Here is a 22,301-nt window from a genome sequence, read left to right as displayed (position 1 = left end):
TTCACTGAGAAATCTGGAAGCGAAAAGGTTTCAAACACCATTGTTCTTAAATCGACTGTCACGCCATTGAAGTACTAAATGCCAAAGGTGCCCTTTCATCTACAAAATACTCAAAACCCTTCTCAACGAGATGGTTGGGAACGTCATCATCGAGATGATTGGGACCACAGACTGGCTGGCACTCGTAGTTCTGGTGCTCAAAGTGGGACAAAGGGACATAAGGACGTGTGTTGATATGCACACTTTCAAATGCAACAAAGATAAACACCCAACCATTACACCAATTTAGGAAAGATGATGTCCAATATCAAGAATGCTTCAGTCTTCTCTATGCTTAACATGAGATCTGCACTCCACCAGACTGAATTCAGAGTTGGCCAAAGAACTCAGTTACCTAACACCCCTTTATGCACCAACCCGTTCTACAGAATGCATTTCTGGCTGGCTTCTAAAAGCATTACAAAAGTGACTTACTGTCATGAAGTCTTGACATTCATCATGCATGCCCATAGCCTGTGTGGAATACTCAAACTAGTTTTAAGAATTACGTAAAATAGCCCAACAGTGAAAGCAAGTAAATCCATCTTTTTGTCAAGAAGATAACCTGGGGCATAGCCTTTTTGCACAAGGACCATATAAGAATTACAACAAGCTCGCCAGAGATTTTAGGGAATGTTGAGGGGATATCCCTTGCACATGGGGTGGAATGCATTGCCAAAAACGCAAACAATGTACAGCACTTTGCTGCAAGTTCAGATCCAATGACTGTCGTCCAGCCACCCGCTATCACTCTGGAGGTTCCCTAAGAATTGGGTTCCCCCATGAGGCAAACCACTAGGAATACTTTGCAGCAAACTAGCATGAACGGTCTGATCGGGTCAAACTTAGTGAACATCAATTCATGATTTCTGACAAAATCCACTTCTAGGACCGAACACTGGTTTCTCACTCCCCCCCACAGAGGATTGTGGATGCTTGAGGGCAATTCTAAAAAATAAAAAAAAAACCATCTATGCCACCGTGCATCTTATTGCACTGCACATATTCTCAAACAAAACACCAAACAAAACCTGTGTGCAAGAGTGCACAAACTGTTGCGCAAAAGATGTACAAATTAGTGGCCATGTAATGGTACATCTGATGAGATGTGCATCTTTCTGTTGCATTGTGAGATGCACACTATGTGCAAATACCAACATTAGCATCGCAGCACCAAAAGCATATGCGTCTTATCAGATGCCTCAAACATGAGTGCAGGTACCCTAAAAAACAGAAGTATTTCAGGCATTTTGTTTAATATTCAATCATTTTTTTCTTATGTGCATAATAAGTCAGAATAATACAATAATGTATATTTGTTTTGACTTCAGCTGTGTGGGGAGTCTACTTTGTAATGAGGATCACTTCCCATTGGTTAACTGTATAGCATTTAAATGTCTCAGGTTTGCCATGTCATTCAGGAATGTGGTAGAGTGATATTTATGACTGTGTTGATGTAGAGTGTGATTATGCATGGAATTCATATACTTGTGTAAACAAGGATTGCTGGACAGCCACATGGAAAGTGTTCTACTTCCTAATGTCCTCACATTCATTTGACCATAAGTATTTTCAAGCTGTTGGGGGCGTGGCCAACTGGCCATGGAATAGGACCTGCTGCGCGAGGAGCTCCTGATGATCCGACTCTATTTTTGCCAAAGTTACCCGTTGAAACTGTAACGAGCGCCTAGAACTTTGGGGATCAGGTGTTGGAAGCCGCACGCCAAGTGAAGTTCGCTGGAGAAGTTCATAGTCCCCGGGAATCGTGAAATATACACATTTTTTGTTGGCGCGACTGTGCGGCCGCTTTGGCACCAAGATGGCGGCTAACAAAAGAGAGGCCTCCGTGGAGAAACAACACTTATTCCCCGGAACTGTGGGATATGGCTGCGGTAAATTGCCTGGAGGAATAGTACGACAGGGAGATATGTCGGGGTGTTCGAGTTAACACCATGAGAGCGCCCGGCCTCGCATACGCTAATGGAGCCTCGGCAAGCTGACCGATAACATTGGACGCTTGGGCGACGAGGCCTACGGAACTTGAATGGGGAGTGTGAGGCCATAGCCCATTCGTAAGACAATTCGAAGTGCCATCTCGAATGTGAGTTAGTAGACTTGGGAGCCAGACCTTTGTCGGACCGAGGACAGTGCAATAGCTGCATTAAGGCAGAGGCGTACAAGAGTGGAGGGCAGCGCCATGTCGGCGAAAGGGTTGAGAACCAAGACTAAGCAACCCACGATGGAGACTTTCACGAAAACGCAACGGACCCCCTCAACATCGGTGCAGAGCATGGTCGTGACCCCTGCAGAAGACACTCCCGATGGGGACAAGCACCAGATCCTGGAGGCTATAACTGGCCTGAGCGCAAAATGGGACTTGGCAATGGCGGACTTGCGCACAGCTTTAGAGAATAAGATCGATGCTGTAGGTACGGAACTCACCCTGCTGCGTCAAGATGTTAGAGCACTTGCAGAAAGGACCAGAAAGTGCGAAGGAGATTCATGTCTTAAAACAACAGGTCACCAACCTCGAAAATCGTGTGGAAGAGGCGGAAGGAAGAGCGAGGAGGAACAACATTCGCTTGGTTGGCCTTCCGGAGGGGGAAGAAGGCCAAGACCCCACAAACTATGTTGAAAACATGATCCTACAAGGGATCGGAGCTGGGAATCTTTTGCAGGGATTTACGGTGGAGAGGGCGCACCGCGCCCTAATGAGGATACCCCGGCCGGGGGCCCCGCCAAGACCAATCATAGCGAGGATCCTGAATTACAGGGATAGAGAAAAGATCCTCGAATATTTTCGGAAGGGCGGCACGATAGAGAGAGCATCCAACAACATCACAGCATACCCGGACTATACGATACTGGTGCAAAGGCAGAGGTATAGTTACGTCGCCGTCAAAAGAAGGCTGAGGGCGGCGGGAGTCAAATATATGCTGTTGTATCCGGCACGATTGAAAGTGCTACACAAGAACAAAGCGCTATTTTTTGATACCCCCGAGGATGTGTTCACATGGCTGGACCTGAAGGGCTGCCCGGAACAAGAAGCGGATCGTGACCGGCAGGATCATACCGAATGAAGATTTCGTAAGGAGGAAGACCCTGATGGCACAGGGAAACTGTAACTAACTGAACTTTGTACGCAATCTGAGCCAGGTGCTCGATTTGGACTGGAATATAGTGAGTGTAACTAACTGGTAACGGTTTGGCAACTGTATACGTAATGTTTTTTGAAAGGAGCAACAGAACGTGGACGACCTACCCCAATAGATTACTAGTTTCAGCAGCCATTAGGGCGGCTTAACCCTACTGAGCCCCGAGTAGAAGCTTGTGCTAGATGTGGGGGTGCCTGAGATCCAGGAATGGAGCTGGGCAACGGTTGGGGAGGGTACTGTGGGGGGAGGGGTAGGTGGGGGGATGGGAAGTTGAGAGTGTGTGTGGTCATGGGGAGTTTAAGTTTTGTTTTGAGCCTATTTGGAAGAATCAGCATGGTGTAATTGCGGTGCATGAAAGGGCGTAATCGGCGGAGGATCGGGAGGGGGCTTATTAATGACCTATGGGGGACCTCAGGATAATAACGTGGAACGTCAGGGGCCTTAACAGCTATCTGAAAAGAAACAAAATCATGATGTATCTGAAAAGGCAGAAAATAGATATCGCACTGCTACAGGAGACGTACTTGACGCGAGAGAAGTTGGACCTGGTTAAGAGAAAATGGAGAGGGACCGTAGTGGGCTTGCCATACTCTGCATATGCCCGGGGTGTGTTAATCTGGGTGGCACCGCATGTCCCGTTCAAATCGATACAAGAGGTAGTTGAAACTGATGGAAGGATGGCTATATTGCAAGGGCTGGTGGAGAGCAGGGAGGTATGCATAGTAAACACGTATGCCCCCAACCAAAACACAGCAACATATTTCAGAGCCTTGTGTACCAATCTTAGTACGTGTATAGGGAGCGTGGTGATCTGGGGTGGGGACTTTGTGTGTTGGATCCTGTGGTGGACAGATCTGATGGCAGGGCGGGTAAGCCTAGCCCAGCGGCGAAAGCGTTGCAGATGCCGTTAACTGATTTTGGCTTCACAGATGCGTGGAGGATGAAACACCCCACTGAGAGGCAATATTCGCACTATTCAGCCCCGCACCAACTGCATAGTAGGCTCGATTACGTCTTTGCCACAGCAGATGTGATGTCTGAGATCACTCAAATCGAATATAAGGCCAGGGTCCTCTCGGATCATTCGCCCCTGATCCTCGGATGGCAATATTGCCCCCCGAGGGCGAAGATCCCTACATGGCGCCTCCGAGCGGAGGCGCTCAAAGATCCAGTCTTTAGAGAAGATATAAGGGAAGAGATTACTAACTTCTTTGAAGAGAATACTGGGAGTGTTGATTCTGCGGGCACATTATGGGAAGCTTTTAAGGTGGTGATGCGGGGGGCGGCCATTGCTAAGTCAAGAGGGTTACAAGGTGGGGTCTTGGCTGACCTGCACAGGGTGGAAACTGAGCTAGAAATAGCATTGAAGATCGGTGATGTAGACACAGAGCTGGTACTCCAACTACAGCAACAATGTGCAGTGCATTGGGAAAGACTCTGCAATCTCAATTATAAGAAATATGTTGAGAGGCAGCACGCGGGGGGAGACAAGACAGGCCGCCTCTTGGCCTGGCTATACAAAAGCGAGACCCCTAGGCCTCCGATCAGGACTATTATTAGGGAGGACGGAGATGAAGTGGCCACACAAGAGGGGGTTAACAAAGAATTTGTGGAATATTACAAAGTGCTGTACGGTGACGATGAGATCAGTGACCAGCGCAAGATAATCGAAACGTTAGAAGACATAGGGCTGCCCAAGATAAGTGAAGAAGAGAGAGAGGAGTTAGATGAGCCAAACACGTTGGAGGAGTTAGAAGAGGTTGTGAAGCAGCTGCCTACCTGTAAGACCCCAGGAGCAGATGGGTTCCCCAGCGAATTTTATAAAGTATACAGAGAGGAAATCCTCCCCCCAATGTTAGACATGCTTAATGAAGCGTTTGAGATAGGACGGTTGCCTGAGTCACTCAGAGAGGCGATCATAATACCGCTGCTCAAGCCCAATAAACCGGAGCACAGATGTGGCTCCTACAGGCCCCTGTCTGTGCTGAATCAGGACAGCAAGATTCTCACGGCTGTCCTAGCAAATTGATTGCAGAAAGTGATTGGTAGACTCATACATCCTGACCAAACGGGTTATGTCCAGAGCAGAAACATAACACACAATCATAGGCGGCTTCACCGGGTGGTCGAATGGGGTAGTAAGAACGAGGGTGAGATGGCGATAGTGTCTCTAGATGCAGTTAAAGCTTTTGACTCGGTCAAGTGGTCATGGCTATTGGCTGCTTTGGAAGGGTATGGAATGGGGCCGGGCTATATCAGGTGGGCCATGATGTTGTATAGCGAGCCGCTTGCCAGGGTCCGAACTGGAGCGGTGATATCCGAGAGATGGCAACTTAGCAGAGGCACCAGACAAGGGTGCCCCTGGTCCCCGATGCTTTATATCTTGGCCCTGGAGCCTCTGGCAATATGCCTTAGGGCACAGTATGATGCGATTGGCATTGAGGTAGGAGGGGAACGACACTTGATATCCTTGTACGCGGATGATCTGTTACTGTACTTGCAATACCCAGAAGAAAATCTCTTATACATACTTGAAATGATGGAAAGGTACGCAGAGTTGTCGGGCATCTCGGTGAACCCCCAAAAGTCTGTCATATTCCCGCTAGGTAGCTATAAGGGGATCCCTGTAGAAGGACTACCGGTGCTACAGGTACCATGGGCAACTAGCTCTTTTCGCTATTTGGGCGTAGATGTATATCACACGGTGCAAGAAGAACACAGACACAATACGGAAGTAGCCGTCGAGAAAATTAGAAACAGCATGCAGTTCTGGGCAAGATTGCCCTTGGCGATGATGGGGCAGGGGGCCATGCTTAAGATGGTAGTTCTGCCCAGGCTCCTGCACTACTTCAGTAATATCCCATACATAATACCCAAGAAGTTTTTCAGCAAATTGAATAGCATGGCTAGGGACTTCCTGTGGCACGGTACCCGAAATAGAGTGGCGTTTTGGAAACTGCAGAACTTTTATGAATAAGGAGGTATCAGACTGCCTCATTTTGAGGTTTATTACTTGGCGGGACAGTTACAGTATGTGGCCAAGTGGCTTTCTGATGAAGTGACCCCTGAGCATAGGGTGCTTGGACAGGACTGCGCCCCGTTTTATCTGAAAGAAATGATTTGGCTGTCCGAAACTGAAATGAGGGGGCGCCCTGCGATGTTGAGGCTTGAATGGAAAATTTGGCGTAGGGCTTGTCGTTTGAAGGAAGTCCCGTGCCCGTGCCTCCCGCAGATACCGCTGGTTGCTCTGACAGGAGGGGATTATCAGTTGTGGGCGATTGTTAGGACCTACTGGGAATCAGTGGGGCTAGCAACGCTAGGCGATGTTTGGCAAGAGGGATCCATTAAGGAGTTTATGGAACTCAACGAAGAAGCGGGGCTACACACGGGCCAATATGTCACGTACATTAGATTGGTACGGATGATTAAGAATACCTGGCCAGAGACAGTTTTGATAGAAGAACCAGATGCAGTTTTGGAAACAATATATATGTCCGAAGGGGGTCATGAGATCTCGAGACTGTATGAGATGGTGATGGATAAGGCGGGGAAAGATTTAACACATCTGAGGCTGGACTGGGAGGTGGAAGTGGGGGCCCCGATGGAGGACGGGGTATGGGAGCGTGCCCTGGGTTACCACAAAAAAGTGTTTAGAAATGCCATATTAAAACGAATACAGCTGTATGTAACGCATAGGGCATACATGACCCCCTTTAGGATATCCAAGTTCCGAAACGCTGGAATACAAGTGTGTCCTAAATGTAACATAGAAAATGCTGACATGACACATGTGTTTTGGTTGTGCCCGATTATCAGGTGCTACTGGGGAGAAGTGGCACAGAAACTGGCTGATAAAGGGGTTACTCTTGTCACAGACACGGCCTGCGCCTGCTTACTGGGCGGGTTCCCTAGGCCACGGAATCTCAAGCATATTGAGAAACTGAGAAATCTGGCGTATGTGCTTGCGAAACGCAGGATCGCCATGGGGTGGAAGAAATGCCACAAACCTAAGGTGGATGTATGGTGGAAGGACTTGCAGAAATGGGCGGAGGCTGAAACGGTGCCATGGCAAGAAGCGAGTAGCCGGGCTGATGACGGGGAGGCGGGTACCCTGTTGGCTTGGAAAACGCTAATAACAGAATTGTTTGGAGTAATACCAGATCCAACAGACTCTGAAGAGAACGAAACCCGGCCGCATGTGCCAAACATTGAAAGGGATTGACAAATAGGCTCACGGGGGAAGGGAGGGATAATGGGAGTAGTGTTTACGATAACTTGATGTGTAACTGAACTATTATGATTATGCTGCTTGTTTGGTTTTTGTTGTTTTGTTTGCATAAAATCAATAAAAGAAATAAAAAAAAAAAAGTATTTTCAAGATGTTGAACCTCTAAAATGAGGCAGGTGAAGAGAGGCAAATTAACATGTCCATCATTGCTTCGCCCACCCCCATTTTGATGGTATACGCATGAACGGTGCACTTTACTCATAACATCTACTTCCTCACCACCACTATATCACTGATGTGAGAGATGTTATTCTGTGAGACAATCGTGCAGACTCCCCCCAGATGACAACTGAAACAATAAAACTGCAGGCGATGGAACACCTGGACGAGCTAAAGGCACAAAGAAGACAAAGGACGTCACAACTGAGGCTCATTAGACATGAAGCACATGCATCCAAGCACAAAGACACATGAACATTAGGTCAAACTGTATTTAGACACGAAGAACATGCTTACAATCATTAGGGTAGAAAACACATCACTTTCTTTCCTATGATGAAACTCAAGTCGCATGAGAATACACAAACGCTTGCTTAATGCAGAACGCAACTAAAATGAGTGGCCATGTAAATCATGCAGTCACCTTAGGTGAATGGGAGACATTAGGAAGCCATAAAACAGCAGCATGATCCCGTTTTGCTAAGCCAGCAGAAGGGCCATTCCCGAACAGCACAGTTAGCAAGTGTAGAGATTGCCAAGGTTAGCAGAGAAAGACACGTTTGGACCAGCATTACAAAAGGACAGACAGTGAGCAGGTCCAGGATGGCAGACACAGCTTTATCTAAATCAACAAGAAACAAATGTGGGAATGTCAGGTTCTCAACATCTCAAACCTGACACAGAGGAGAGAGTAGCTCAAACAAGTCTCCAGAGTTCAGGGAGGGAATACCATCTGTAGTAAAAGCAGCTACAAGGTGTATAAATTATTGAACAGGATAACTAAGTACGGTCCTCCCACACGTGACTTGCAGTAGCCAGAGAACGCATATTCATTAGAGCCAGACATGGGCAGACAGATACCTTCATTCCCATACATCTCTTTGGGACAAAAGATACAATACAGTTTAAACTTGAAAGCTAAGTGTCCTGGCTAGAGGCCTGGGGAATGGTAACGTTGGTGGAAAATGCAGCACCTTGGGGCCATTCTCATCACCTTCAATTGTTGCTCATGTGCTGCTAACCATCCAACCTGCCAAGGCTGAGAAGCTACCCTTGACCAATCCCGGTCCACCTTCAACATTCACCGTAGGAGTGTTGTACCAGCCACTCATAATTTGCCCTGATGACATGTTCCCCATGCATCCTTTTTGCAGGTGGCCCTGGGCAGAATTACTCAGTATCATCCAACCAATTGGAATACTAACCCCATATAGGATACATACTCTACATACTACTCACCCAATCACATTCCCCCTAATTTGCTCAATGTATCATTTGATTGTGATGTCATTTTCAGGTAAAACTCTGTGCACGGTGAGAAGAAACTGGAGATTGCCCGTTGTCCATGACTATCCCCATTTAATAAAACTATTTGTTTGCCACACTATTGGTCTTGTCCATTTATCGTGGGTGTGGGACATTTCCCCCGACTGTCTGCTGCTTATCTGAGTGAGGGAGCGTCCTCCACATAACTCCACACATAGACGTGCATTGGCATAATGACGTGCATTGGCATGATGAATTGCCTGAACACCTTGGTGGACACTTACAGGTCATTTACACACACTGGCCTGATGAAGTGGCAAATGTTTATCGGCATACTATCCAGCTTCACGCTGTTCTGCTATTGCACAGTACAGATAGCTATAGCGGTCTTGTGTAGCTCCATAATAGCATTTGCATTTAGGATTATGTTGCTTGCATCGTGCATGATCTGTCCTTGCAAGGAATGCCAGTGTCTCTTGTTCTGGTGCAAGTGTTCTATAGCCACAAGGGTGTTAAGGGCGACATGGATGTAATCAATTTCACTGTGCATGCACAGAACCCAGCTGTTTCATAAAAAAAAACCCTCTCTATTCTTGCCATGGATTAGGTTTAATAAGGCATGCCTGGGCCATCCAGCTGGAAGACATAAGGGCCACATTGAAGACCTTGCATAGGGACTGTGAGATTATGATATAATCATTGTGATGCCACTGGTCCTCTGGAAGGAGCCTGTGGTAAAGAAATGCAAGGCTGACAGTGCCTAGACTAATGGTGGTATGGCACGGGCTTGAATTATGAGTGTGATAAAGGCCCCCTCCTACTGACTCACCATCTCAAGAATGACATGGGGTGGGAAGGGTTTCCTCTAGGTGAACTCTTCATCAGTCAGCTGAAATACAGTGATCCTCCCATAGACCATTTCCCTCCTCATCCACCGGTGCAGCAGCATGATCCCTACAGGATTGGCCATTTTGAGAATGTGAACCCATCTCTCTGTGCTGGGCTTTTATATTGGATTATTCGTTCTGATTGGGATACACTGTGAATCTTTGATTGGACAAATTAGGTGCACTCTCAGCTGAGCCACTTGATCCACAATGTAAAAGGAGAAAATGTTGAAGGGCATATTTGGAGAAAATCCAGTGGTCAGGTTTTGTGAATCAAGATCTTGGAGCACTTCCTTTTGAATGCTTGATTTGGTGTATTTGCATGCTTTCTACCCTTTTTGCTCATCATTCTCACATATTTTTACTTGTTTTATAAAATACTGAATCTTAGATGCACACTTTTGTGAATAAGGCACAACTATTTCTGGCGTATTTGTGGTACATCACAGATTTGCAAATGTTATTTTTGAGAATCTGGCATAAAGGGGCCTCATTACGACCCTGGCCTTATTAAGGGCACGGCTGCCGCTGTTAATGATTTTTTACCAGGTCCCAGAAAAGGGCAATAACTGGGTCATGCCGACCTCGGCGGACCTGATAATTGCCCTTTTCTGGGACCCGGTAAAAATGAATCCCCATTCCCATAGGGCTCAATGGGAATGGGGAGGATGCTAACAACGGGCCCGTTAATGACGGGCCCATTGTTAGCATCCTGGGCTGCTCGCAGGACCCTCTAAGGACACCTGGTTTTACCAGCCGTTCCTTAACGGGTCCCGCAGCAGTCCTCGTAATAGGGCAGCCCGTAATGAACGGTGCCGGTCCTGTACCGGCGCCGTTCATTACAGGACCGCCAGGGTCCTAATGAGGCCCATAGTATTTAGTCTCCTGCAGTCAATTTACAATGTATTTGTTCCTTTTCTTTTCTTTCGCTTTTTCATATTTTGTTTTGATTCCACTTCTAGGGAGCAAAGGTGCTTATAAGGTGTGTCCACTTATCTGTTGTTAGTTGTCTGCTAGCGATATGCAGAGCTCTTTCTGTTTGAGAATAACAAAAAGAGTGGTGCTATAGCCCATCCTTGCTTTCTACCACGCATGCAGCTTTGCTGCAACATGGAGTTTCAGGTTTTTCTCATACAAGGGACTGCTGCTTGTAGCACTTTAGACAGTTTAGGTGCGCTGCCAGCTTGGATGGTTCTGGGTTTTGAAATGACTGGCATCGATATTGCATAAAGAATGACATTAGGCTTTGCAGAATGGTAAATATTGGGGTAAATGTATGCTTTGAAAATGGGCATTAACGTAACACTGCATGCAGAATAACAGAATGTCCCTTACTGTTAATGGTCAACATAGTAATCATGCAATTGCAATGTGCATGGCTTCAGTTCGGTACGAGGATGGCTACACAAGTTGCTAGTGCACGGTGCATTGCTTTTATATGCCACCAAGTAAGGCTGAAAGGAGCTGTTGTAGAGAAACTTAGGTGTTAGAGGACAGTTATATGGGATGCTCCAACCAACTAACTACAAAGTATGTACCCCAAATGTATGCCAAGGCATAGTGACTCGACATAGTAGGATGTAGCCTACAATTGCATAATATAGCCTTGCAATGCCAAACAAAGTTGACTACGGCAAATTATTTGCCAACTTATCCCAGGAAACAATGCAGCGCTTGGCTCTCACCCCGACGGTCAGGTGTCTCAAAGTAACAAACGCACTGAGCACTCACTTCTTTTGGGATTTTAGGTCCCAACATGGGACAGAGGTTCTCACTACATTGTACTAGGCCATGGTGCGGCTGGTTAGAGGCAATGGTGCAACTAAATATGTTCAATGTAGTTAGAATAAATGAAATGAGTGTTACTTTGCGTTTCAGTTGGACACATTTTAGAGTCACAGTAGCAGCAACATGAGTAGCAGTAGCATGGATACAATGTATTGTGCAATGTACAATTTGTAGCGCTGAGAAGTATTTAGTGGGGAGCTTTTATGCACGAGAGAGGAGTTCATTGACGGGGGAACTAACATGTGGGAATTCAACAATGGTTTAGATGCAGACATTTAGGGCGTTGGGAAATATGGAGTTCATTGTGGGAACACGAAGACATCGCAGAATGCAAGTTTTACCTACTTGGAAGTCATAGTAGGCTGCAGAGCCCCTAGATTTGCAGCAATATTTTTTTGCATGGCTTGGAGAGCTGGATGACCTAGGTCATGGAAGGGGGTAGAATGCCAACCGCATAAGGGCAGTTGTGATAACATCGCAAAGGACTGAAGGTGAGAACGGAATAGAAAGCAAATTTGTTCAGTTTTTATGGCTGGATTAGGTTCTTAAATACAAAGTGTAATTTTCCTGGGAGCACAAAGGCTTGTTTTTTGATTACTAGAAAGGTCTGGTTACATGGAGAGTTCAATTGAGAGCTGATGGTTTATGGGCATTCAGGGAAATTAGCAGCATATATGCAGAAGGCTGTATGACTTCAGATGGCAGTTGCAAATAGGATTACAGGAAAGAATGCATGAAACTGGTATGGGACGCCTGGATCATCTGGGAGGATAAGGATTTTTACTGCTGCTTCAAAGGCAAGTGTTTATGGAAAACCTTGCACAATCACCATTTGAGTTAATGGGTTTCAGTCACATGGTCTGAATAATAAACTGAGATATTCATGAATGATAAAGGTATTATGTGGAGTAAGTCATTACTGAATATGGAACATCACATGTCAAAAGGGGTTGTACTATGTGAATGCATTCACTGGGGTTTCAGAGCCAAGGGGATTCAATTATTGTGTATTAGAGATAGCCAATTGAGGGTTGCAGGAGGACTTTGTAACAAAAAATGTCTGAATATGTAAATTGTCTAACTGGGTATATAAACTGAAACTTTGTTGTCATTCGTAGAGAATCAGGTTAGTTTTCAGCTCCAAGGAACTGAAAAGCCTCTCCCGATTGCTAGCATGCAACAAACTTGCTTTGCTGGCGAAAGTGCATTTGTTTCTTTCTGGAAGCTGTTCTTTCACATTGGAATGTTTAGTCACTTCCTTTCACTTCAAACACAATGCTCAGGCACTGAAGTTCCACAGGCAGTCCACCTGTCTTCTGATGGGGTGTGAAGGCAAACGAAGCTCAGCTTACGCCCAACAAAGACAGGTAGGGGACTGAAGATGTAGATATATTTGTTACTTGAAGCAAGCCCGAATGAAATGTGATACTATTTGTGTTTAATCCAAATATGATCCAACAATGTGAATTATTTCAATGTTTGATGGGTTTACACAGTGATCTCTGTCACATCGACAAGGAGGTTTCAGTTTGGTACAAATGATTTATCACAGGCCAGCTTTAATCAAATTCAATCTCTTGGTCCCTTGGCACAGGTTGCAAATAGGTTACTTTGCCTCCCTCATTTCCCAATGCCTAATCAACCAACAAGCGTCATATTAGGCATCTGCCACTGGATTTTCAAAGAGACTCCAAGTTTGGCTATAAGCTGAAATGTTAATGGTAGTCCTGTATTTTAGTAATGAGGCTTGGATGGTGCTGAATTTCCAGGAGTTGTTGGTGTGGATTGTTCAGTAAACCGCACAGTCAGCTGCATATCTCTTGGACTCCCTGTCCGAGTATCTGCCTCTTCTCTCTGTGCAGAGAACAGACAGCCGGGAGAGCGGGGAGAGAGCAGACAGCCGGGAGAGCGGGGAGAGAGCAGACAGCCGGGAGAGCGGGGAGAGAGCAGACAGCCGGGAGAGCGGGGAGAGAGCAGACAGCCGGGAGAGCGGGGAGAGAGCAGACAGCCGGGAGAGCGGGGAGAGAGCAGACAGCCGGGAGAGCGGGGAGAGAGCAGACAGCCGGGAGAGCGGGGAGAGAGCAGACAGCCGGGAGAGCGGGGAGAGAGCAGACAGCCGGGAGAGCGGGGAGAGAGCAGACAGCCGGGAGAGCGGGGAGAGAGCAGACAGCCGGGAGAGCGGGGAGAGAGCAGACAGCCGGGAGAGCGGGGAGAGAGCAGACAGCCGGGAGAGCGGGGAGAGAGCAGACAGCCGGGAGAGCGGGGAGAGAGCAGACAGCCGGGAGAGCGGGGAGAGAGCAGACAGCCGGGAGAGCGGGGAGAGAGCAGACAGCCGGGAGAGCGGGGAGAGAGCAGACAGCCGGGAGAGCGGGGAGAGAGCAGACAGCCGGGAGAGCGGGGAGAGAGCAGACAGCCGGGAGAGCGGGGAGAGAGCAGACAGCCGGGAGAGCGGGGAGAGAGCAGACAGCCGGGAGAGCGGGGAGAGAGCAGACAGCCGGGAGAGCGGGGAGAGAGCAGACAGCCGGGAGAGCGGGGAGAGAGCAGACAGCCGGGAGAACGGGGAGAGAGCAGACAGCCGGGAGAACGGGGAGAGAGCAGACAGCCGGGAGAATGGGGGGAGAGAGCAGACAGCCGGGAGAACGGGGAGAGAGCAGACAGCCGGGAGAACGGGGAGAGAGCAGACAGCCGGGAGAACGGGGAGAGAGCAGACAGCCGGGAGAACGGGGAGAGAGCAGACAGCCGGGAGAACGGGGAGAGAGCAGACAGCCGGGAGAACGGGGAGAGAGCACACAGCTGGGAGAACAGACAGCGGGGGAACAGAGGGAGCAAACAAAGAGGGAGCTGAAGCTGGAGCAAGAAGGGAGCAGCAGGTAAAGAGGTAAAGGGTGAGTGCAGTGAAACAGCAGCTAATGGGACAATGCAGGCAGGAGAATAGAGGGAGTAGGCAAAGATCATAGGGAACCTATAAATTACAAATACACACATACGAGATCAATACAGTGCTGTACTTCTGGGAAACCCATGAGAGATCTGTTCATCAGATTGTGATTGCATGGCTAGAATGTGAAAGGATTGTGTGTGCGTTTATATATTTGGTGCATATGTGTTCATATTTGGGACAAATGTGTGTGTTCATTTATAGGGTACAGGGCTTGCAAAATCTACTAGCTCACTTGAATGGGCGAGGAGATTTTTTGAAGGGCGAGTATCATTTGCAGGGCGAGTTTGGGGATGATTGAAACTTTTCTTTGAACATTTAATGAAAACAAACTTGGTTGGCAGTAAATGGCAAATAAAGGTTTCACTGTGCATGGCTAGCCTTTGAGTGGCAGCATTGCCCGAATATGAAGTATGCTTTTGGTGATCAGCAACGCTTTATAGAAACCAGAGGTAAATATTTTGTCACCTATTAATCTTGGGTGGAGTATGTAAATTAAGAAACTCGCCCTGCAGGACTAGTGGTATTTTTAAGACTCTGCAAGGCCTGGGGTGCACGTGTGTGCATTTAGCCAGTTTGCCAAGAGCACATTCTTCTAATGATAATCTAAAGATGGCACAGTCCCCTCATTACTCACCTATTCATGAATGCAGGGACCACCATAAGATCACTAGTTTTCAACATATTTAACTTAAGTTGGAAAGCTGACAAAAATGGATAGTAAGTCTTACTGCCAGGCACGCCACATTCTTATTAGAAGATCGCACTAAAAATAACTAAGTGCTCGAGGAGCATCAGCCATGGGTTGATTACTAGGATGTGTGGGGTACCAGGAAAACTAACTTCAAAAAGGTACAAAAGACTCCACCACAAATTGGAGCAATGCTTGTGCATACATGCATTGTTTTATGGGCCTGGTCCTTCGAACAGAAACACTTACAGAGAAACACTCAGTAGACTGGACAATTCTGAGGGCAGGCGCCTTACAACAGATATTTGCATATTGGATCGTTGGAACATGATCATGTATCTTAGGGGAGGAAAGATAGCTCAGGGGCAACGTGTTTGTCTTGGAAACAAGACACTGTGGGGCAACACAGGTTCGAATCCCGCGCATAGAAATCACTCGCTGGTATTAAGCATGTTATAAATTAACAATACATTTTAAAAAGGAGTACTGCAAGAAAGGCTCGTAAAGGGGAAACCCTTTTTACTAACGACTAAACCACAAGGAGGCAGGGGTATCCTAGACCGGTTTCTATGTTTGCCCTTCTGGGGGGACACCGTACTGCAAGATTGTGAGGGTTTGGGCATAGCCCGATTTTATGATTTTAAAAAGGTTTCTATGTCCTGTAAATGGAAGGTATTATATTCAAAAAGTGAAGACAAGGAGAGTAGTCGGAGGCAAAGGAGCAGCACAAGTGAACTTTCTTTTCTTGATCGTGAAGGAAACAAGGAGACGAACCACAAAGCAAACTGCACTGCTAGACCATAATTGCATTCGATCAAATTAAACATGGATTACATGTGTTAAATGGCCACCAACAGCATCGGGGAAGGTAGGTTAATTGAGCAGAACGTGTAACTGAATGACAGAAAAACACAATTTTGACAAAGAATACACTGCACCCCAAGGTTTCCAGACACTAAAGAAAGAAAAATATTGCACCAAATTCGAAAACATATCAGCAAGAAAAGACTTGAACAAAAGACGATCTTAGTTCTTTGCAAAGAGAATGCGCTTGATATGATACGATTGCTTATCTATAACGAGCTTAATAACCAGAGGTTTCTAAGTGCGGACCTGGGGATCGAACCTGTGTTGCTCTGTGTCGTCTTGCTTCCAAGGGGAGCATGTTGCCCCTGAGCTATCCTCCCGCTTCTCGGGTGTTCTGGAAGGCTAGTCTGTGCGTTGACTTTACCCCCTGGTGTGTACTTTAAGGACATAAGGAGCAGTGTTTAGGAGCAAAGTTGGGCCTTGGAGATGAGGCAAATAATAGCTTTCGTATCAACGTGTTCAGACAGTGAGGCCTGTAAAGACAGCAGTAGTTATGCAATGGCATTGTGCTACAATGAAAGCAGACGGGACTGCAAAGGAATGATGACCAACGAAGAGTCCACTGAGAAGCAAGTAAATGGACAAAGCATGGGGTTATGGAAAAGGCTAATGAGTAGGAACTGCTTGGAAACCATCACTAAAACTTTCTGAATGTCTGCAGGCTGCTTACAATATAAATACAAACCTGGAAACAGACACACAGGACGTTAAGGTGGACAGAAGCCCAGAGAGTCAGCCAGCACGCCAAGCCTGCAGCACCCCAGTGACAGCGATAAAACGCAGCACCTCTTCACTATATACGAAGATGGGGCACCTGCCAAAAGGTTTTGAGGGGAGCCAACAGTAACATGGACTGAAGAGGGAGGGCGACATTCCCTGCCAAACATCCTTCCATCCAATATCTCCACCTAAATGCCTTTTAAAAAGATTCTCAAGGAAGACAAAAATTCCGATCAATATCAGGACACCTTGAAACCTAGCCTTGCTGGGTTATCATCACTACATGCATGCAGCCAGATGCATGTGGTGGCCCTCGCCATGCATGCACGAACAGCGGATTCGGCAACTCAATGGCTACAGCAAGTTTCATAAGTAGCTCTGAAAAGACAATCCTTGGTGCTTTTCTAACAGGTGGAAGACTGCACATTAAAGGGAAGTTAGCAAAGAGAACAAAGAACACATTAGACAATCCACTCTAAAAGAGAGGGAGCGAGAGGTTGAGACACAACAGGTTATGATTACTCCCGATGTAAGGTCCAGTGGGAAACGGTAGGAGGGTTTGACTCATTACCCAAGGAAGAGACACAGTTGTGGCTGGGATGTCTTTAATCGATTGTCCAGATAGAATGTTCCATTGAGAAATAGAAGATCCCATCATAAAGAAACAGAATCTGAACACCAATTCCTCGTCTAGCGACCTTCCAATTACAAACATGCCTTTAAAGGTAGTTTACCCGTCACTACAAGTCATCATTTTGGCGATTGTCAGTCAGGGTTTAGAACAGCCAAACGTACTGAACTGGCTCTTGTGGTAATCAAACACTCCCTACTTAACATTATTGATAATGGGGAGATGGTTCTACATATGCTTTTGTATGTGTATGCACCCTTTGACACTCTGTACCATAACATCTTAATGAATATTTTAACAAGGTTATTGTGTCTAACCTGCCCTCTACAATGGCTACACTAAGCCTCTATTTGACCACCTTGATTCCCTTGGAATCTCCTTCTCAAACTGTGCATATGATACCCAAACCATTAATCCCTTCTCTGGTGTCCATGTGTAGGCTTCCATCAACGTGAATTCCATTTATGAAATGATCCAAGCCTGGATGGCCTCGCGCAGTCTCTGCCTCAATGAAGAGAAAACCGAGCTTCTCGTCGGCACGCCTCGCAATACTCGACACAACCTTCCACTTCTACAACATCAAAACCCACAAGATCCCGGTCACATCATCTAAAAACACTTGGCATCCACCTAGACGCTACACTCAATATGTCTCGCCAAATCATCCACATCGCTTCCACAGCAGCCTACGCCACAAGGTCATACACACACAAGCAGACCATTCCCCCTCCTCTGACAATCGCCCCACTGTTACCTGCACCCTTATCGGTTCTAAATTGGTCCACTGCAATGCACTGTGGCACTACCAAAAAAAAACTAAACAGGCTCCAAGTTAATACAAAGCAACATGCTCTGCGCTGGACGTGACTGGGGTACGCATGACCACATTTCTGAAGCTAGAAGATCTGTCCACTGGCTCCCTATCCGGAAAGAATTACATTTAAAATTCTTTCAATCACCCATAGTTGTCTGTCAAACAATGCACCTTCGTACCCCGCTGAGAGACTCGGACACACTCCTGCCAGACCCCTGCAATCCACTCACAGCCACTGCCTCATCATCCCAAGATTCTGCTGTAAAAGATTTGGTGGCTCCAGCTTCCCAGTATTGGCTGCCACCATTTGGAAAAATCTACCACTCATCTGTGCTTCACCCTTCTAGCCCCCGTTCAGGAAAAGCTCAAAACATACTTGTTCAATTAACTTTATTCTGTATAGCACTCGTTCAGGCTGCTTCATACACATACAAAAAAAGGTTAGAACTTGTGGTGCCATACTCGACCACACTATGTTTCAACATAGTGTTCAACACTATGGTTCAACACTATGGTTCAACAGATCAATTCAGTAGTCCGCTCCATCAATTATCACTGAACTTTGTTGAGACAACTTTGCCCACTGCTATCCAGCGCTTGCCAGAGCAGTAGAAAGAGCCAAGTTAGACTACTGCAATGCACTTAATGTGGGACCTCCAAACTATGCTGTTAAATGCTTCAGGTCTTACAGAATACTGCAGTGCACATAATCACCACAATCATTAACACATACATAATGCCCAATAAGTGAAAGCTACACTACTCACCAAATCAATGCCAGGGTTATATTGAAACTTCTCATGAGAGCCTAAAAAACACAATATGACAATTGGCCTTGGTACATGAAAATCACAAGCAAATATATACTCTTATAAGCTCACTTAGATCAAGTACACGTTTATTGTTCCAAATCCCCCGGCATAAACAGGCATTAAGCAGGGGCCAGGGCCGGCCTTGTTTATTCATGTAAGTTAGCAATGGAGTTTTCTCTGTCTCTAGATGGAACGCGCATGATTTATCTGCTAGCCTTTCGAAAGCAGATCAAACATTTCTATTATAACCTTCTTGGCCTTACATGTCGATATGTTGGATAGTGCATTTAGATGCCTATGGGTCACAGTCAGTGGTCGAAGTGGGCGGGAGAGGTGCTCCTCTAGTTCTTTTAATTATGTTTTACCGTTCGTATACTTTTATTTTAAAAAGAAACTGTTCCTGAACAGTTTCGTTTTAAAATAAAAGTGTAGGAAGAAGTTGAAAGTTGCCTTTTCAGTGCACTGCACAGGACGTTTCCTTAAAAGAGCAGGCATATGTGTTTTGGAATTTTTATTGTGCATGGGAAGGGGTGCGGTGATGGGGTCTGTGGGGAGCGGTGCAGGCCAGTAGTAAACAGTTCCACTACTTCTTTTCGTACACTTCGACCACTGGTCACAGTGCCTTGCACGCAAGCCAATACATAAATATACCTATAAAAAGGAGCAGTGGTAAATCACTGAGTTAGTATGGAAGACTTTCAGAGTTAGAGAGAACTAACCGAATGTTGTGGCCATCTTGTCTTGAGCTGCTGCAAAGACTTTGCTGCCTTTGACACTTAAGCTAGTCAAGGTGTCCACTACCAGTGATCTGGAACGATGACTAGTGTTGTGGATGATGAAGCCAACGCCCAGAAACCTTTTCAAGGAAGGAACCCGCCTGCAATGTTTAGCTGCCAACTAACAGGATGCATAAAAGTTGCAAGCTATTAGCCAGCCATAACAATGTAATTTGCCACCTCAGTTCTGTACATACACACAGCACACCCTTTCTTACTCTCCAAGAGTCGAACACTAGCCGATGGCTAGTGGTGCACCGTGTGTCAAGTATTGGTGAAGTGAAATCGACAGTCGAATTAAATGCATTTCTAGTGAGACGATCACGACCATTGATGAGACTATTACCAGAGAAGGAGTTCTAGAGAAATAGTTTTCCCTGAGAGGATTACAATGCTGGAGTGAAACTAAAGTGACTTGAAGGGCCATGAATCGCGCCCAAAGGGTTGCCTCATGCCCAAGGGACACGTGTCCCACTGAATTACTCCAACTAAAAAGAAATTGAAAAAAATCTATAAATGAAAAAAGATTTGCCTAAAATATAATGCAGAGCTATGTTTACTATGGTGAGCAAGAACTTGTAATCCTGGGGAAGGCACAAAATATGCCCTTAAAACTCTGAAAGGGATAGGTGCTTTGAGACCACTACGGTGGTGATTCGTGCAGTATAATAAATAGCGCAATAATTCATATGTACCATTGCATGCCACGTCTGACCCTTAAACTGCACGCAGCAATCTCTTTCTTCTATAATAGAATGCAGTGATTTGATCACTACACTGAATCATTCTTGTTGCAGCTGAAAATTGTCACAGATAAGTCAAACACTCACTGAAAACATTTCCACAGAGCGGACACACACACGTCTAACAGCGTTGTCGGGTGCATCCTATCATTCTAAAATGCCAGCCAAGAACACACAATTTAGCAAACATGCTCTGCATCACAGAGGAGCTGTATTATGGTTCGGGGGGCTTATTATATTAACCACACTATAATGCAGCACACAATTGGAAAAAAACAACAACAAAGAATCAAGTAGCATGCAAAAAAGCTTTCCAAAGCAACCAGCGACAATTGTCCCTCCGATTTACACATTTATATTAGCTTCTGCAAGTGGCCAGCACATTACCAGAGCCTGGCCATTATGCACTCCTTATCCATCACAGAGCAGCTGACTGACACCAAAGGCCTTCGACAAACTGCTTCAAGTGTCCAAGCCTAAAAAGTATGCAAAGAGAATTCCTCCCCTTTGCAGTTCACTTGGATCAGAACAGTGATTCAATCTGCTTTGGGAAGAATTCCTGGGTGGCCCCAGCCTCCTGCTGCACAAGGAATGCAAGGACCAGAGTTTTCCTTTTGTCTTTAAAATAAAAAGAATATTGGATGGGGAATGAACACCATAAATTATCTCAGCATTTCCTAACACTTATATTTAAAAATGCCGACCCAAGCACTGGCGAGAAAACTTCCTTTGACCCAAACATCAATGTTGCGAGCATAGATTAGAGCTGTCGCAAAGCTGTGAGAGGGTTACAATCGCCCAGAAATGTGTTTTGGTTACAGTTCGCCCAGAAGATATTCAGCATGTGCCACGTAGCTTCTCGGTAACGAGGGAGGGCAGTGCCCTGTGCCACAAAACACGCAGCAGGACAGAACAACATACTCATCCAAATACGTTCTGGTAGCCATGAAAGGAAAGGTCAGAGCTTGCATGCCTGGTTCAGCTGCCACTCCAAAATTCGACGTGCAAAATAGTCTTTGCAGTGCCCATGCGGGTTTCCAGAGAAATGGCGCTGCCGAGGTTTCCATGAGGCCTGCGCTGCAGGCCGGCTAAAAAGCAGTTTACAACATTCCGTCTGTTTTGGAACGTGACTAACCTTTTCCAGATGTTCCTACGTCACAATGTGGCATTCAGCAACCCCCACAGCTTCACTTCGAAGTTCAAGAAGCCGGGCACGGCGGAGAAACCTTTGAGCCCCTAACACTTATGCAAACGTTTCTCTTGGAAGAACAAAAACAAGGAATTGACCAGCAACGTTTATCGGCCTTTCAGAGAGCGAATGCGTACATTTGTTCTGCGAAAGAAGGAGGGCCAGACCAGACCATCCCGCATCTGCTCATTTCTAGTCTAGCATTTTATCTAGCAAAAGCACCAAACGGAGAGTTTCCAGCTCCCTTCACCCCAGGGCACTTCCTCAGCAGAGGTCATGTTTCACACGTGTTCTCCGTTAAGATGTTCATTTTGGGTAAACTGTAGCCATGTGGACCAGGAAAGAAAAGACTTGCCTTTTTACGTCAAAACGCCCTCTCTGCTCACTTACACAGCTTTAAAAAGAGACCCACAGCGCTTCCCTGAGCGAACTCTGAACCTCCCCCCATCCCTCATCACTGCCATGGTCAGGGAATAACCCCCCCTCCATAACAAAGTCTCCACCTGTGAAATAAATTCTCCCTCATGACAAGCAATTA

At 46.3% G+C, this 22,301-nt stretch overlaps 1 protein-coding gene across 2 annotated transcripts in view; it reads right to left on the bottom strand.

The window, feature by feature from the left end:
- LPAR1 (lysophosphatidic acid receptor 1) overlaps positions 1-22,301 on the bottom strand; it is a 294,717-nt gene that overhangs the window by 155,099 nt on the left and 117,317 nt on the right. Inside the window, exon 2 of one of the 2 annotated variants that reach the window (XM_069630905.1) lies at positions 19,011-19,051. The exons of the other annotated variant lie outside the window; for it this stretch is intronic. The gene's annotated coding sequence lies outside the window, so the exon portion shown is untranslated. The remainder of the gene's footprint in view (positions 1-19,010; positions 19,052-22,301) is intronic. 2 annotated transcript variants of the gene reach the window in all.

The sequence above is a fragment of the Ambystoma mexicanum genome, chromosome 6q (assembly GCF_040938575.1).
Source record: "Ambystoma mexicanum isolate Mex_15411 chromosome 6q, UKY_AmexF1_1, whole genome shotgun sequence".
Classification (NCBI taxonomy): Eukaryota; Metazoa; Chordata; class Amphibia; order Caudata; family Ambystomatidae; genus Ambystoma; species Ambystoma mexicanum.
The sequence above is the reverse complement of the archived record's forward strand: the minus strand, read 5'-3'. Positions and strand labels throughout refer to the sequence as shown.